We start from the raw sequence: 19387 nt of genomic DNA, 5'->3' as shown, positions 1-19387 counted from the left end.
ATCTCCTTGTAATATCAAGTCATCCTAAGAAAATGGTATGTCTTTCCATTTGTTCATGCCATTTTTTGTTTTATTCAGTGGCATTTTAAACTTTTCTTCTTAATGTTCTTGTACATTTCTTGATAATTTTATTCCTTGAATGTGATATGTAGGGTCATTTCCTCTATTATATCTTTTATCTGTTATGTTTGTTTGTGTGTGAAATTTTTTCTTCTCTGTTTTTTTCTTGATAATGTTACTTAATTATTCATCCTTCCTCTTCCTTCATAAAAAGTTTTTGTATCTACTTATAAGTTCTACTGTATCTGTTTCTAATGTATTACTTACTATTATATTGTCTTTATTAATCCCCTTCGTATGTTTCCCTTCTGTTAATTTTGCTGATCCATACATAACATTTAATGTCGGGTGCTTGTGTCATTAGTCTTTATTCTTCATTATTCAAATAGGCATTTGAAGCTGTCAGTTTTTCTTTTAGCACTGTATTAGCTATATCTTATTCATCCTGATATGTTGCAGTATCATAAAACATTGTTTTCCAGAAATTTGGAATTTGGCTTTTTGGTTACTATTTGACTCGAGTGGTTTAAGGGAGGGTTTTACTGTTTCTAGATGGAGTTGTGATTTCTACTTTTCCCAGTTTACAAGGTTATCTTTGTGGTATAATATGTTGTTAATTTTTGTGAATGTTAGTTTATATGAAATTCAGGTACAGTCTCAGTTTTCCGGGGTGCAGAATTTCATATTTATGAGTTAGGTCTCTATTGTTAATCTTCATTTTATCCTTCTATAACTTTACTTATTTTTTCCACTATGCTATTTGTCAGTAGCCTGAGAGAGATGACTTCAAATCTTTAACTTCTAATGTGTTTCTCAGTATTTTTCTTTGGATTTCCTATAATTTCTTCTGTATTCATGATACTGTTGTTCTTTGGTGCAGAAATATCTGTAGCCGTTGTTTTCATTGTCGATTTTACATAGTGTCATTACAAGTAGATTTATTTGTCTTGCTTAATGCTTTTTGCTCTGGATTCCACTCTGCCAGTTAAAATCATAAGCCCTGCTTCCTTTTTATTTGCTTTTGCTTGTTAAAATGCTATCTCTTTATTTTAACCTTCTGAATCACTTTTACTTTTCATCTATATAGAATTGGGTTTTGATATATGATTCAGTTTTTGTCTTTCAATTAGTGTGGGCTATTTAGATTTCTTGATACGACCTGTACATTTGGTCTGGATTCTGTCATATTAGTTCATGCTATCTTTTCTACTTTGAAGAGTCTTACTTTGTGGTCTGTTTTCATTCAGTTTGCCTCTGTAGTTTTTCTGATATTAAGAAGTTTGCATTTTTGTTCTAGTTACCTTTTAATTACACTTTTATATAATATCTGTGGTTCCTCCATGTTTTTAGATTGTACTCGTTAGTTTCCTACTATATGCAATACTGAAATTCACATGTTTCTTCTTCCTTCCCCTTCTCTTTTTTTACTTTATTAAGTTATTTCAATCAATACTACTAGCTTTTAAAGTATTTCCCTTTGAACAACTTAGTATGTTTAAATTTGTATTATTTGACTCTGTTACCTTTGACATCCTTTGATTTCCAGGTATTAAAGATGAGGGAAGCAGAAAACTTATCACCTTCTTTCACAATTGTCTCACGATTTTAGTTAGTTGTATCATATTAAAATATTCTTTCTTTGATTTATAGTGAAGTACATTTAATGTTCATCAGGCAACTCTTGCTTACTTTCCCCAGCTATATTTTGGTTGGATGAAACTTGTCATCCCATAGTTTTCTTAAGGAAGAATCATGGCAATATTCCCTGAATTTTTACATATTTTAAGTGGTTTGACTGAAGCTTTTATAAAAGTTGAAGGAAAGCTTGACTGGATATAAATTCCACAGCTCACAATTCTTTCTTTGATGGTCTTACAGGTATTGATTTACTGGGTTTTGGCATTGGATTCTATGGAAAAAGCTAGGTCAACTTTATTTTTTTTCTCTCTTCCTATCTATTGCTTGATATTTTTGCCTGGCTAGTACCAACATTTTGGGCTTATTTTTGAAATTCAATAAGTTTTCTAAGGTATGTCTCAATTTTGATCATTCTGGACTAATTATTTCTGGGTCAGTGTGTGCCCTTTTCCCCTAAAGGAAAAACTCATGAGATTAAACATGGTATATTTGTTATAAAACATATTACTTAAAATGTAAGTAACATTCTATAAATGCAAAATAAAAGCTTACATTTCCATTAGCACTACTCACTCAAATCTATTTTGTACTTGTTAATGTTGATATGAATGATGAATGGATAAATGTTTATAGGTCAAGTCTACCCAACAAAAGTTTGATGGCCACCTGTGGTAATGGTAGTTGATGCAAATCATTCCAGGTTTTTCTGTGCTTTATTTTGTCTCATCTTCAAGACAACCCTATGTGTATATTCTGTTATTATCCCTATTTTGTAGAGGAGAGACTGAGGCTTAGAAGATACAGGTAGGTTGCCCATGTTAGTGAAAAGTAGAGCCAGGATGTAAACCTAAAGCAACGGACTCATAACTACTAGATCACCCAATTGTCTAGCTGTTTAGATACCTCTCTTGATGCTGAGCAATTATTCAATCTATCATTGTATCCTTCTTATGAAAACCATGTATTTAAAGATTTTTGAGCTGTAGATCCAATTAGTTCTCAACCAGTGGTGATTTTGGTTTCAGGGGACAATTGTCTGAATGTCCTCAATATCTGAAATGTTTTTGATTGTTTTAACAGGGGCAAGAGGTGGTGGTAGAAGCTGAGTAGAGGCCAGGGATGCCATTTCACATTCCACAATGCATGGGACAGCCTTCACACAAAGAATGATCTAGCCCAAAATGTCGATAGAGCTGCTGTTGAGAAAATGTAACTTAGATGCTGATTTTCTTGAAGGAAAGTCCTCTTTCATACTTGTATAACTCTGTGTAATTTAATACAGTGTCATGACTGAGAAGATGCATAGAAATGTGACTATTAATTTAACAAAATAATATTTAGATATATTTTTTTAAATTCCAATACTCTTTAGCATTTCATTCCTTCAGTGTCAAAAATGACAAGCAACCAACTGTACCTTATTCAAGATTTGACCTGGTTTCTAAAAAATTGCTTCTTTTTCCTTTCCCTGACGTAGTTTTATACCAATATTTCAGGAATAGTTGTCTCATCATTGAGTTAAAGGGAGGCTATTCATTAAAGAACTTCATCCCATTGCTGATGAAGAGCTCCAAATTAATTATTTCCTGATTGCATAGCACAGTATATATGAAGATTAGGAAGAGTTGTTCATTTTTCTTTGGAGGTGGAGAAAGAGGTTGTTAGGATAGTGAAATTGGACAGAATTGTCAGAGTTTCTATTTAAAAGACTATTTTATTAATTAGTCTTTCTCTCCCTTCAGGGGATGAGATCAACACTGATAGGGATTTGCTCCAGATCATTTTCCTCACAGGAAGCTTACCTTTCAATTTCACCCCACACTTTAGAGCAAATAAGAACACTCATACACTATCGTTATAATAAAGTCTGGCCACCCCAAAGCCAAGGCCCACTGCCAAAATGATAATTTAAGAATTTCTCTCTCTCTCTTCTTCTCTTTAAACCCTCCCTGCCCCCCATAAGCCACATATATCCAAAGCAAGAGCTTGTGCTGATTGCCTCTAGAGAGGGGTGTAGAAGGGTGGCACAGTATTCTAAGCATAGCATCTTTTAAAAAGTAATTTAGTGATATGTCTGACGGGGAAGTTCCTAAAACGTGGCTTCAGGATTCAAAACTCTGTGTTCACAATTCCTCTATAGTACAATGCCAGAAGTTACCAGTCAAATACTTGGGAAGTTTCAAAAACATTTCAGGGAAATGATTCCTACTGTAGGGTTCCATGAGCTCACAGTGTGTATGTGTGTGTGTGTGTGTGTGTTAACTGGTGATAAATCTTTCTTATCTTAATGAGTTCTCTTAGAAATTGAAGGAAACTGACTTAGGAAGGATGAATTGTGCATTTTAGAACAAAAATAAGGAGCATAACTAAGGTGTTTAACAGTATGAATTCCTCTGAGAGCTAGTAAGTGCTCTTCCTAGCAAGTTTTCCAGCTAAAGGTTCCCATTAGCAGCTGTTGGTCGTTAATTGTCTTTCTTCAACAAGTAGTCACGGAAAGGTTTCATGGCACCAGAGTTCTTTCTATGTGTCTCCTCCGTCCAAATTCAAAGGCATCATTAGAACATCTGGAGGACAGTATGACAGATAGAACAATACTTCTGGTACTTGTGTCTCTCGATGTCTTCTTAATTAGGATGCAAAGTAAAAGTGACAGAGCTGTTGCTGGTGAACAGGCAGCAGCTGGCACCTCCATGAGAGGGGGCAGATTTAGCAATCGGGGGTGTAGCATAATCATTCATATGCCCTGACAGACAGGAACACGTCTGAAAAGGAATGTTGCGAGGTTCTTTGCTAGTCTGGTGTAATTTCCTTGCTACATTTTGCAGTTTTGTGTGATGAGAATAAATGGGGCTTCTCAGGGGCCACCAGATCTCCTACTTCTGAAGCACTCACAACTGAGTTCGGGGGAGCTGAGTTTCCTTAGGAGACTGTGGGGAGAATTGAGATGTTTCTTTGGGAAGGATAACCTGCATGTAGTCAAGTAAAAATGTCTTCGAGTCAGTCTAGAAGCTCTTGGTGAAGGAGCTGATTGCACACATTAATTAAAAGTGTTCACGTGTGAAGGGTAGGAAAGTGGACAAGACATTTGAGATATGGTGCCAGAGTTCTGTTTGTAAATTTTAGAATAAAATCATACATGTCTGTAAATTGGAAACTGATATCCCCCCTCTTATTTGTAAGATGGTTATAATGGACAAAGAAAATGTGATTTTTGTGTTATATTCATGGAACTCTAATATCTCAGACTGAAATGGGAAAAATCAGTTTTGTCAGCTGGTGAAAATTCATCAAACCGTATGCTTTTCTGTATATATAAAGTTAATAAAACCTTTGAAGACGTCACTTACCTGTTACATTCTCACAAAACCAACTGAACAGAATAACTTTTGCGCCCTTGTAATTGACCAAATTTTAAACATTTGCTTATTTACAGTTGAGGTGGGTTGTTTTCATACTGCATAAAACATGATGTTGATGTCTCACTATTTTTCCACTTGTTAGCTTATGTGAGTTTGGGCAAGATTGGCGATTCCTCTGAAGTTGACTTTCTCCATCTGTAAAGTGTGGCTAATAGTATCTGCCTTGTAGAAGTGTTATGAGGATTAGTGATCCCTGGCATCCAGCATTGCATCTGGCACATGGTAAACCCACCGTAATTGGAAGCTGGTAGCATGATTATGATGATGATGGATGACAATGATAATGTAGCTTGTAGTCCTTCAGGAAAAGGAAGCAAAACAAGTTTAATGTAGCATAAAAACATATTCAGGTAGCTGTTCGGAAAATATATGTTGAATACTTATCTGCTGTAAATCACTGTAGTAGTAATTTGGGGAAATATTAAAAAGAATTGCAACTAGTTCATGCTGGCTGGATAGGGTCTCAGATTAATCTTATTGTCCCAGACCTGGTATAGGATGTTTCTGGATTGAAGTCTAGGCATTGGCAGTCTGTTTATCAAGGGAATGGCCAGGACCATTCTCTCTGGACCTCAACTTCTTTAAGTACTCAAACACTGAAAGGGACTGTATGTACTCTGTCTTGAGCCCATGGCTGAACCTTTGCCAAAGTCTCTCCCAGGCTTGGGTTCTCAGGCCAAAGAGAGAGACCTGGAACCATGGTTCTGCTGACCCTCAGACTTCAGATGCTCCCTGCTATCTTGGCTTCTGCTGCTGATCTCCCAATTGATGGGACTGTGTTCAATATCAGGCCTGAAAGAAGATACATATCCTTTAGGTTCCTTTATACATTGTCCATTAGGCTGTGGGGTATTTCCCTTTGGGGCCGTTGTAGGCTGGCCAATTACTGTAGCCTCCATTTCCACCCCAATTAAAATACTCCATATTTCTTATTTGTCTTTGAGGCCCTTGGAAAAATTTTACTCACCTTTGAAGGCCCAGAACAAACATTATCTCCTGATGAGTTTCTGTCTGGCTTTTCTAGGTGTAATGTAAATCCTTACACCAGGATTTTCATTCTTTTTTTATGCCCAGAATTCTCATTTCATACTTCTCTTATAGCCTTCATCACATACCATGATTTATGGTTGTCTATGTAAAGATGGCGAGTTTCTGGAAGGCAGGAAATGTCTAATGTATCCCGTGTCTACCGAGACTAGAACATATGAACTGATTAGTAAGTGCTTGTTAAATGGTGCTGATTTTAGGATCTTATCATTTGACCTCAAAACTTACATATAATTATTTTAGCCAATCCTAGGAAAATAGAATAAAAGTTGCTTACATTCACTTTCGGAACGTATGGGGCCAAAGGGAGGAGACATGGATGTGGGGGCTTATAAGGGAAGGTGAGTATGTATAACGTTCCGGGACGTTATTAGTGAAGCTCTACAGCATCTCCGTTCTCTCTGCTTAACTCCCTCCTGGAACTCCTGCTTCACTTGAAAGCTGTTGTCTGGGTCTCATTTTTCCTTTTACATCAGTGGGGGAGGTAATTAAATGTTGCAAAGCCAAATTATGTTTCAAAGTTCTATCTTTGTGTTGTGTCAGGTTTAGGACAAGGGGGAAATGCTTTCTTTACTGATTTTCTTATCATTGTAGGAGGACATTACAAATTTCTTGGCTTCTTTCTATACCAGAGCTGTGCCTTTCTTGGGCCCAACCAGTGTTAATACCCTGATTTCCCATTAAAGTTACTTCCATTAAAGTTACTCCAAGGGTATCCCCATGCTATCCCTATTTTCATAATTCCACCTCCAGTGTTGTGTGACAAAGAGACTGACCCACCACACACATGAAAGGACTTGCCTGTGGAAAGAGACTGAATTGGGAGTATCAGACTGGAAATCTAGTCCCAGTCCTTCAGTGGGTGGCCTTAGGCAAGTCCCTTAACCTTGAGGAGCGTCAATCTCCCATCTGTAATAGAAGCCATCAAATCTATTTCATGGTGTCTAGAGATGAAACAGGGGACATTGCTGGTATGGTGGCTAGAAAACAGTAGCCTTTCAGTAAGTCACAGAAGCTGTAATTACTCTTGTTGCTATTATTATTACTATTGTACCCTTGGATCTTTTCTTTACCTTTGTACACATAGCTTCCACCTGGGTATTTTCTTTCCCAAATTTTATTTGACCTCTCACTCTCTCTCCATCACCATATCTCTAGTTGCCCATAAAAGATGGGTGTTCTGCTTCTCCTAAAGTCTCACATTGACATGATTCATGATCTGCCCCCTCACTCACTTCAGCTTCCTTTCCTCATGGCCATCAAGAGCCCCCACATTTTTTAGCCGCCCCCCTCAGAAGACATGGAGCCATCTCTCCTTCATTGTTCTCCCTACGCGCAGCTCTGAACAATTCTTTCTTAGATTTGTCCCTTTCTACTCTTACCCTCAAGTCCTAGCAATTGTTATTTTAGCTTTTAAATCATTTCCACTGCAGCAATACTAGGCTTTCTGTCTTCAGTCTGCTCCTCTAATGCATCCTGTACATAGCTGCTCAGATCTTTCTCCTTGAAGACTGATTTTGTCACGTCACTCGGTAATTCAAGAATCTTCAAAAACTCTCTGCTCTATCATGCAAAGATCTTCACTTTTTGGCCTCGTTTTTAAGTAGCGCCAAAAATCATTTACTCCCAATTTATCAAAGACAAGTTAGTATTTTCACAGGAAAGGCGTACTTAACTCTAAAAGAGAAACAAGGCACGTATATAAACAGATAATTTTTTTTTTAATTTTAGGAAAATCATTATGTAACCTACTGACACACCCTGGAGGATCTCAATTTCTTTCCTTCCCTTCAGCCCTGAAGTTGGCATGGCCCTAGGCTGGTAGAAGTCTCTCTCAAAACTTGCTTTTTTTCCCTCCCTGGGTAGAGTCCCAAGGTCAACAACTCCTTAGATCCAGAGCTGGGCTACACTTCAGCTCTGGCCAGTGGCCTCTTCTCCTGGACCCAGTCAGCCTGTGTTAGTCTCCTCTTTGAAGACTATTCTGACTAAGACAGCCCACAGTTCACCAGCATGAGGTGCAGGGGGACAGTGAGCACCAGGTTGCCAGAACAAGTCCATGGCACTCTCCTGTTCCACAGAGTCCGTGCGTTGTGGGGGGCTCCCCATTCTCTCCTACTTCTGGTCTGAGTGATGGCTCTGGTGTGATAACTTGCTTGACAGAGGTGATAGGTCCTGATCCCGATAAAGATCATAGGCTTCTGGGCTCTGTTCAGAGGCCTGATGGCTGTCCCTGAGCAATGGATCCTGCAGAATCCTAGTTCTTACAGGTTGTGTGGATAACCCTGAGGAGCTCCTCTCCTCTCTGTTTCAAAAAGCAATGACAGTGCTGTTCCACTTTTACTTGACCCTGCTGTCTACTGGCAATTTCCTTCTTAGCAACAGGTTAAAGCGGGAACTTTAGGTCGGCCAGTCTGTTGCCCCTCTATCTGCTGTCTCAGCTGGAGCTGCAGCCCTTAGTTCTGTAACCCGTTGAGCCTTGTCCTGTCCTGCCTCCTGCAGCCGCTGCTGGGTCTCAGAGGTAGGTCTTCGGCAACAATTACCGAGAAAGACAAATACGTTTCTCCAAAAAGAAAACAGTTTGCAAAGTCCGGCCCTGCCAGAATCACCCGGGGGATAGAGTCCCACAGCGATGCTAAGTGTCTCCATTCAGAAGGACTCAGGTGTCCAGAAACTGGTCAGTGCCCCCAAACTCAGCAGGCTTCTTTAAAAAGTACAATAATAACTGCTCTGGAAGTCCCTCCTCACGAATTAAGTTGATGAGTTTGAATCGCGCTGAAGCTTCCTTCACTTGAAATTTTTATTTATTTATTTTTTATTTATATTTTTAAAAGATTGTATTTATTAATTTGACAGAGAGAGACAGCCAGCAAGAGAGGGAACACAGCAGAGAGAGTGGGAGAGGAAGAAGCAGGCTCCCAGTGGAGGAGCCTGATGCGGGGCTGGATCCCAGAACGCCGGGATCACGCCCTGAGCCGAAGGCAGACGCTTAACGACTGAACCACCCAGGCGGCCCCACTTGAAATTTTTAAAATGACCATTTAATTCCGTTTTAATGTCTTTTGTTCCTTTTAATTGTTTGCCGGTTCTAACTCGATTCAGGACCTCCAGCTTCTCAGCTTCCAGAATGCAGGTAAGGCTCCGGCTGAGCGACGCTCGCAGTCACAAGCTTTCGCACCCCTGCCTTTCTGCCCCTTGGCCCCTTCCCCGGGCCACCTCCGGGCCACCTCCGAGCCTCGTTTCCTCAGTTTCCATGTTCCTCTGGGAGCTCAGCAGAGCGTCGCGTTTCCGCACTGCCCAGACTTCTCACTTCCTCTTCCGGCGGGGGCGGATTCTGCGGCTTCTCTCGCCCCCTGCCGGCTCTACAGACCCTCGGAGCGCGGCGCCAGAGGTATTTGTTTGAGAGACGCGAGCGCGAGCGCAGGGAGGGGCGGAGGCGGAGGGAGAAGCCGACTCCCTGCCGAGCGGGGAGCCCGACCACGTGCGGCCCGGCCCTGGGAGCTTCCCCGAGCCAAGCCGGAGCTCAGCCGGCTGAGCCACCCCGGCGCCCTGACCAAGAGCCTCACGGAGCTCGGTTCTCTTGTCCCGGGTGAGTCCTCAGAATTTACACACCTAGCACTAGTGTAGCTTGCACGTGGCGCTATTAGGGGCGGTTCTCTGCTCTACTTGTGTGTGGAAACTCAGTCTTCCCACACAAATGGGGTCCTGAGAACAGAAATTCTTCATTTCCGTTTGGAAATGCTCCCATTTTCCGTTCAGTCAGTCCCACTGTTTACTGGAGGCAGTGACTGAAGGAGGACGGTGACCCAGGGCGTGTACTTCCGTCAGGAGAGAGGGCAGGAGCTGGCCTCAGGGAGCCCGGCCCCGAGCCCCATGCTGGAAACAGTGCATCCGTGGGGCAGCCTGAGGCCGGAGGGAAAGCCGGTCACACTGATCCTGTGTGTATCGAAAAGTTTGGTATTTTGTTCGTGGCGGAGTTTTTTTGCGTGTTTTCGCACCCCCCCTTACCTCGCCCTAGTGTTGGTCTTATGCTGGGGCTCCGTCATCAGACATGGGAACCGTTCACTTGTGAATTTATGTGTCTGCTAAAAAATGGCTCCGCTGGTGGAGTGTGTGACTTTTAGTCTCGGGGTTGTGAGTTCGAGCCCCACATTGGGTGTGCAGATTACTTAAAAATAAAATCTTAAAAAAAAAAAAAAAAAGGAACGTAGAGACCCACTGACTGGGCAGTAGCTACGGATCTTCAGCAAGCATCCGGCTCCCCTGGAGGGCTGGTAGAAACAGACTGCTAGGTCCTGCCCCTGACTCAGCGGGTCTGGACAGACCAAGAATCTGTCTTTGTAGCAAGTTCCGTGTGTTCCTGCACGGACTGTGCTTTAGGAATCACTGACTTGGGGACTCCCCTGTGTCTGAACCTATTCAGCCTACATGAGGGGGGCACTCAAAGTGGGTTCCCTTTATTTAGTCTCTGAAAACTTTTCTTTCTTTTTTTGGTGTATGTATGAAAAACAAGCAGTAATACACAGTAATGAACCCAGATACATTTAATCTTATTTAAGTAAGTAAGTAAGTAAGACCATTTTCAACTTTTAGTTTTTTTACAATGACTTCTTTTTCAGGGGAAAAATACTTTTTTTTGTGGGCAGGGAGATCTATCTTGATTAATTAACTCTATGAAAGAACTCTATTTTATATTTTGAAGCATACAATCTGGTATGTTTTTACAAATTAACAGACTTTAGTTTTTAGAGCAATTTGAGGTTTAAAGAAAAATTGAGCAGAAAGTACAGAAAGTACACTCCTCATCCCCAAACACATAATTTCTCCTATTAACATCCTGCATTAGTATGGTACATTTATTATAGTTGATGATGCAATCTTAATATTGATACATTATTATTAATTCAAAAAATTTGCATTAGGGTCACTCTTTGTATATTCAGTGGGCTTTAACAAATGTGTCATGACATGTCTCTATCATTACAGTATCGTTACAGAATAGTTTCACTGCCTTAAAAATCCCTCGTGCTCCACCTATTGCTTGCTCCCTCCCTCCCTCCCGAACCTTTGGCAACCGCTGATCTTTTAACATAGTTTTGCATTTTCTAGAGTGTCATATGGTTGGAATCATACAGTACGTTGCCTTTCAGATTGGCTTCTTTCACTTGGCAACATGCATTTCTGCTTTGATCTTTTTGTGGCTCTATCATTCATTTTTTTATTAATGAAAAATATGCATTGGATGAATGTACCAGTTTATCCATTCACTTGTTGGACATCTTAGTTGCTTGTAAGTTTCGGCAATTATGAACAAAGATGCTTTAAACCTTTGTGTGCAGGTTTTTGTGTGAACAGAGGTTTTCGACTCATTTGGGTGAATACCAAGGACCTACAGTGAGGTTTTTTTTTTCCCCCAAGATTTTATTTATTTATTTGAGAGAGAGTGAGAGCTAGAGAGAGAGCAAGGGTGAGCACACACACAAAGGAGAGGGAGAAGGAGAAGCAGGCTCCCCACTGAGCAGAGAGCCCAACATGGGACTCGACCCCAGGACCCTGAGATCATGAGCTGAGTTGAAGGCAGATGCTTAACTGACTGAGCCACCCAGGTGACCCTACAGTGAGTTTTAAAACCTGCCATCACTGTAATTCTGGTGGAAAAATAGTGGCACGGGCATATTGTCCTCAAACTGAGCACTGCTAGTACAGTGACTACAGCTTGCTACTTTGTATGGAATCAGTGAGTTTATTCATATAAGATGCTCAGAAAAGTGCCTGGCAAATAGTAAGCACTCAGTAAAGGGTTGCTGCTGTCGTCATCATCACCATCATCACCACAGTTACTAGGTTCCAAACTCCGTGCTCGGCGCTTCTTATACTTTGTCTCTTCTCAAAAAACTCAGCAAGTTAGACTCCTTTTTCTTGCTTTTCATGTGGATATCTGAAGCTTAGGGAGATTAAGTAACATGTCCAATGTCACACAACTAAAGACTGGCAGACCGAGATGTAAACCCAGGCCTTTCTGATGCCAAGGCTTTAAAAACACTTCCATGGCAAGGAGAGAGCAGTTTACTAAAAAGGTTAAAAAGAAAGGCTAATACTATAATTAAACACTGGGATTTTTTAAAAAGGCATTTTGGAAAAAAAATTAAAAGAGAGAGAGAAGATTAATTCTATCAACCCTTGGGGAGAAAAAAAAAGACAACAAAACCCAAAACCATTGTGCTATAAGTGTATGCCCTAATCATAGGTCTAACTCGTAAATGGTTCATTATGCATATTTGTACAAATTATAAAATGAGTTGTAATTATTCTCATGTTGTAAATAAATGACAAGTGACTACATGCTTCCCGAAAAACATAATGCAATGACTTGTCAAGTACATTATTATTGAAGCAAAAGAATTCCATGTCACTGGAATTAGCTTGTACCCAACCCCAAGATCAGCATTCCAGTCAGAGCCATGCCTTTCTAAACTGCCCTACCTGTTTCTACCACATCCTGAGATTAATACGCTTCTTTGTCATTTTCTCTCACAGTCTCGGGAGAGCCACCTTTAGTGGAATGTGGTGGTTAAATGCTTAGGCCCAAAAGGCAGAAGGGTGTAAGTTCAAATCCTGTGTCTGCCCTTGATGAGCTGTGCCTTGACGTGGGGTGCCTCACTGCTTGGCCTTGACTCTTCATGTGTGCAGTGGTGATGCAATGGATCCTGACTAAGGGATTGTTATAAAGGTAAATGTGTACAATGTGTAAATAAATACACACACACTTAGTACATCGTCTGGAACATAGAAAGGAATCAATACATGTTTCTCCTGTGATTAGTGCCCAATTCTCATCAATGTCCTTCAAATGGCGAGTCAGAGATTCAGCACCTTGGGGAAATGGGGGTGAAAGTGTATGGAAACAAGAGAGTAGACTGCCACTAAGTGATATTTAAAAAAGTCATTAAACACTTACCAATCAAAATTTTATTTCTAGACATTTTATGCAGAACCGAGTAGACACAAAACAATGAGACATGTCTCCTGCCCTCACAGAACTCACATACCAGAGGGGAGGATGGGCATGTGAGTGTATAAACTAATGAACGGTAGAAAGTGTCATAAAAAGATGCAAACACTGGGGGTGCTGGCTATTTTTGGTCTCTGGCGATAGTAAACCACGAAAGAGCAATTAAACCTGCTTTTGGTCACTTTATGATAGAGACCTGCAGCTGAATTCAAATCAATGCAAAATGAAGCCTTCCGGAGGTAGAGCCAATACTCCCCCCAACACAGAGCTGGTGCAGGTACAAATCCAGCTGGGAATGCAGCCGCTACACCTTTACCATTGGCACACACCAGGGGGGTTACAGTCAGGTTCTGGGCACAGCATCACTCGAATTTTGGTTGTTGATATCACACACAAGAAAAGAGCACAGTATCAGATATTGAAACCATGTTTAATGCCTCAGTGTCCCATTTCAAACCAAGGGCTATTAACCAAAAGGGCCACACAACTCCTGGCTACCTTGAAAAAGAGCCTAATAACTAAGGAAATGAGAAGATGAGAACCACAGGCTAGCTGCAAAAGATTTCTGTGGCTCTCAAGGGATGGGTGAGATCCTTATATAGACACTGAGACTGCCCTGTGACTTCCTGGGAGCTGCTTTTCTGTCTTACTCTTTTTTTTTTTTTAAAGGTTTTATTTATTTATTTGACAGAGATAGAGACAGCTAGCGAGAGAGGGAACACAAGCAGGGGGAATGGGAGAGGAAGAAGCAGGCTCATAGCAGAAGAGCCTGATGTGGGGCTCGATCCCATAACGCTGGGATCACGCCCTGAGCCGAAGGCAGACGCTTAACCGCTGTGCCACCCAGGCGCCCCGTCTTACTCATTTTTGTGTCTCTTAGGTCCTAGCAAAGGTCCCGTCACCCAGACTCTTGTCAAAAATTTGTTGAGTATAAGTGGATTGAGTTATTAGATTTTAAAGACTTGCAAAATACTGAGCTGTAGTTGAGCTAAAAAAAAATTATCTTAATTAAAACATAAGAGGCTTACGATACAAAAGTGAGAATGAATGCTTGGATAATTCAATATTTTTTAAAGGACTATAAATTAACACTCTAGAAAGTATCTTTGGCTAAGGGCTTGCTAATATATTCATTAATAATAAATATAATTAATAAATTATAATAAATAATGGCATTCTTCCTTTTTATAGGAATATAGTGCTAACAACTATCACATGGGGAAAACGTTTTAATTTTTTTCTTCCAGAAGTGATGAATAGCATTTTGCTCAATTATCCATTCTCTTGACTAGTTTTCATTAGTTTTACTATAAATTTGTGTTATTTTTAGTTTTTAAAATATAAAAATTGCAAAATTAATACTTGTCTGAAACAAATGTAGGAAGGAAAAATGGAAATCTTTCATTTCCTTCACCTGCTGCTCCTGATTCTGACTTTTGGTGTACAGCTTTTCAACCCTCTTTCTAAGGCATGCATCAACTTATGTCCATAATGCATACTTTTATATTCATATAATATTTTAACATAAAACTGATCATGTTACATATTTGTTTTCTGCAACCTAAAGGCTTTTTCTTAGGACTCAGTCTCTGTCCAGAAGTCCTAATGTAACTATATGCTTATTTCTATGTTTATTTATTTATTATCTTCTCCACCAGATTGTGCGCTCCTGAAGAACTGTTATTCTCCAATGTGTGTCTAGTGCTTAACACAGTTCAAGCTCGTAATGGTCCCTTGTTTAATATTGACTGAATAAGTGAATAAAAACCATTTCAATGAACTGTAGACATTCTTCTGTGAGGGCCTTGAGCTCCCCTTCTGTCATTCCAGCATGTGTCCTCCAGTGTCCACCAGGATTCCTGCATGGATACATTACTATCTATTGGATGGTAGTATCAATTCCCTATTGGTGAGGGCCCACCCTCATTTTATTTTCCTCATTTTAAGCTAGCCTTTTATAAAAATGAAAGTTTTATCTAGGCATAGATCAGGCTGCTATAACAAAATACCACAGACTGGGTAACTTACAAACAACAGAAATTTATTTCTCACAGTTCTGGAGGCTGGAAGTCTGAGGACTGGGTGCCAATATGATCAAGTAAGGGCCCTCTTCCAGTTGCCACTTCTTGCTGAGTCCTCATGTGGTGGAAGGGGTTTGGGAACCTAGGGGGATCTTTTTATAAGAGCACAGATCCCACCCGTGAGGGTTCTACCCTGATGACCTATCACCTCCAAAAGGCCCCACTTTTTACCATCACCTGTAGGGATTAGGATTTCAACATAAATTTTGGGGGACACATAGCAGCATAGTAAAAGTATTCAAATAAAAAGGAAAAAATATATAAAATGAAAATAATAGCTGTCATCTCTCCCTACTCCAAAGTCCATTTCTCAAAGGGAGTACTGGTACTTTCAACTGCGTTTATTTTATATCTTTTGGGGCTTTCCTTTATAATTTAAATAAAATATTTATGATCCACGATTCACAATTTAGATGGCACCTTTTAATTCTTCACTGTGAAAGATGAGGAACTTTATACTTATGGTTCCTTAACCACAATCCCTTCAATTTCCTGTGCTTATTTCTTCTTATTTTTCATGGCCAAAGTCTATAACTATTTACAATATAATTTCTGTAATTCAGCATTCCCTGATTTGTCTGCAGATTGTTTCTAAAAATTTAAACCAAAATAAAAATAACACAGTTATAGAACTAAAATACTGCGTCTCTGAACTCTGCCTACTGGGAAAAAATATATCCCACTTGCCAAAGAACATGGATTTGCGTCTTGAGTTTTCTTGGCTTCTTGTAGGTAATACTCAGTTTCCGTGGTTCCTTGTATCTCATTTCATATTCTTTCTTGCATTCCTTTTCTGTTTTGCTTAAGTTTTTTCTAGATAAATAGCTTTCATATGGGATGTATGAATGTTAACTTTTCAAATCCATACAGAACTGAAAATATTTTATTTTGTTCTTACAGTATTTGATAATTCAGATAGGTATAAAATTCCAGCTTGAAAATTATTTTTCCTTGGGCCTTGGAAGGTGTGCAGTTTGGTACTCTAGAATTCAGTGTTGTTGATAAGAAGCCTATTGCCAGTTTTGTTCTCATTTCTTTGTAGGTAGGTGAGAGTCTTGTTTTAGCAAAGTAGTTCATGATTCCAAGTTGTTGTTGCTATTTGACGATTGAATCAAATCGCTCTAAAAAAGCTTATTAAATAACATGTCTTACTGTCACTTTTGGTTGTTTTCTTTTCTTTTCTTTTTTTTTTTTTTAAGTTTTGGGCATTATCTATTGATCTTCTATAGTGGAAATTGAAGATATATCGTTCTTTTATCAGTTCCCCCAAGCAGTCTTCCATTCTACCCATCTTTCTGATGAACTTAGAATTTTGATTAGGTCAATATTAACATTTTTTATGATTACGACCATGTAAACTTTATTCACAGCTATCTTGCACATCTTTTTGCTTTCCCTACAGTCATTAATTTATTTTTTGTGATTTTTTTTTATTGTCTTCATAATATAACAAAATATGAAGCTTAGACCTGGATCAGTTGGCCCTTTCTCTTCTTATCTCCTTCCAGTTCAAAATGCTTGCATCTCTTAATAGCCAGCATTCTCTTAGACCTGCAGCTGGGCTGGACACATTCAAGCCTCAGCACGATCTTCTTTGTAGTTTTAGTCTTTTTCCAGAAAATTGGTTTAGTCTGCCATCCTGCTTCCTGTCATAATGCCGCTTTCCCTGGGCATAAAGGGAATCTTTGCCTTTCCTGTACTGTGTCACTTTGTGGGGTTGGTGCTTGCCATACTTCTTGCAGAAAGTCTGGCGAGTTTTAGGAACATTCACCATGTTTGCAAGAATGCCATCGTCTTGGAAAGCTTTTTTTAATGTGAGTTTTAAAAACATATTTATAATTGATTTATACCTACACTTTCTGCTAATTCTTAAATATTCTTTTGATATGTATATTTGAGCACATGTGGTATGTGAGCAATTTTGTCTTTTTTGGAGAATTCTCATTGGAAATTTCTGAACTTCTATAATTTGGACCTGTTTCTTTCCAGGCTTATTGCATAGCTATCATCCTGGGTCTCCTTTCACCATCATTTTGGGAATTTCCTCACTGCATTTGGGTTGAATGCCCTGTTCAGAATCTCACATTTTATTTCTTATTTGATTTGCTCAGTTTGGAGGAATGCTTCTTCCTGCAGCTTTCTTAGAAACAGTGCATGGGATATAAGTTTTGACATCTTACATTTCTGAAAACATCTTTCTTCTACCCTCTTATTTGACTGATGATTAACTGGATTTAAAATAAATTCTGTGTTGGATTCCATTTCCCTCAGTTTTTGAAGGCAGTGTTCCATTTTCAAGTTTCCAGTTTTGACATTGAGAAGTCTGCTACAATTTTGATTCTTTTGGTGCACACCACCTATTTTTAGCTTCTGAAAGTTTTTAGGATTTTTCTCTTTGTTCCCAGTGTTTTAATATTTATTCTTCATGTATCTAATTTTAAGGATGTTTTTGCTCTGCATGCTTCTTATTAAAAGCATCCTAATCTTATTTTATGGCTATGATATTGTCTTTTATTTCTCTTAGAATATTAAAGATAGTATTTTTGAAAGTTTCTTTCTTTTTTTTTTTTTTAAAGATTTTATTTATTTATTTGACAGAGATAGAGACAGCCAGCGAGAGAGGGAACACAAGCAGGGGGAGTGGGAGAGGAAGAAGCAGGCTCACAGCGGAGGAGCCCGATGTGGGGCTCGATCCCATAATGCCGGGATCATGCCCTGAGCCGAAGGCAGACGCCCAACTGCTGTGCCACCCAGGCGCCCCTGAAAGTTTTCTTTAAAACAGACTGTCTCCTCCAACTTTCTTTATTCTGGACATAGCTTTGATCTTTCTTATTATGCTTTCTCTCTCTCTCTCTCTCTCTCTCTCTCTCTGTAGATCCTTGGTTCTGTATTTATTTAAGAATGCGGCACTAAAAAGCTGATGGGAAGCTTTGTGAACATAGTTGGGGCTATTGACCATCGGTTTTCCAGCAGGGATATTGACCAGGCAGTTTAATTGGGGAATTCTTGATGTCAGTATCCTTTGGTCTGTTCTTTTGGGTTGTCTTATTTCTTAGAGAAACTCTCCTGGTGTTCTGTCTGAAGGGAAAACACATCACTGAAAACATTTTGGGATCCAGGTGGGAATAGGGCATTGGGTCTCAAGATTCAATAAATACCTACCTAGACTTTCACTTACTTCTCCATTTTTTGTATGGTAACTCTTCCCTCAGCTGTATCTCTTTTACTCCAGTCAAGAAATTCTGTATAGTTCAGGTACCCTAAATCAATAACCATTTATCTTTCTGTTTCCAGCTCCCCAAAATTTTGTTATAATTTTTCTTCATGTTCTTTTTACCCTCATTAATATTTTTCTATTTTAAAGATTTTTAACTCATTCATATTTATTACAATTAGTGATATGCTAGGATTTATTCTACATGTTATCTTTTTTGTTTTCTAGTGTCCATTCATTTAAAAACTTTTTTCCCTCTATTTGCTCTTTCTTGGATAGATCATTTTTCTGTTGCATTCTACCTCCATCCTAAGGTTTGGAAATTTTACAATCTTTATATTATATTTCTAATTTCTGGTGGTTGGTCTTAAAAATTTAATAGCAATGAACATTTTTCTAGCAATATTTTAAAGTCAGTATCTATGTAATTTCTCCAAAAAAGATAAGAACCTTAGAATGCTTATATTTCCTACTTTGCTTCCTCCCAGCTACTTTCCATGTTGAGAGTATCTGAGATTTTAGTTCCAGATTGTCAGAAATATTTATATGCTTGACATATTATTTTATTTATATCATTATGTTTAATATGTTATATAGTATTCAAAAAAATTTCTGATTCCTTGTACGTTCAAAGATGTCTTTGTTTTGATTCACTCTTGAATGATAACTTGCTGGACATATAATCCTAGGTTAATTTTCGCACATGAATTTTTTTTTTTTTTTGAAAGAGAGAGAGTGAGTAGGAGTGGTGGGGAGGGACAGAGGGACAGAGAGAATCTCAAGCAAGCTCCATGCCCAGTGCAGAGCCTGACACGGGGCTCCATCTCATGACCCTGAGATCATGACCTGAGCCAAAATCAAGGGTTGGATGCTTAACCAACTGAGCCACCCAGGTGACCCCTCCCATATGAATTTTTAA

The 19387-nt window shown here is 39.2% G+C and overlaps 1 pseudogene; it reads right to left on the bottom strand.

Annotated features, from left to right (window-relative positions):
- Positions 1 to 16717: 16717 nt before the first annotated feature.
- On the bottom strand, positions 16718 to 17028 carry LOC100465711 (annotated as a pseudogene).
- Positions 17029 to 19387: the final 2359 nt, after the last annotated feature.

This window comes from Ailuropoda melanoleuca, chromosome 19 (genome assembly GCF_002007445.2).
Source record: "Ailuropoda melanoleuca isolate Jingjing chromosome 19, ASM200744v2, whole genome shotgun sequence".
Lineage (NCBI taxonomy): Eukaryota > Metazoa > Chordata > Mammalia > Carnivora > Ursidae > Ailuropoda > Ailuropoda melanoleuca.
Note: the sequence above shows the minus strand (reverse complement) of the source record. Positions and strands in the feature narration are given on the sequence as shown.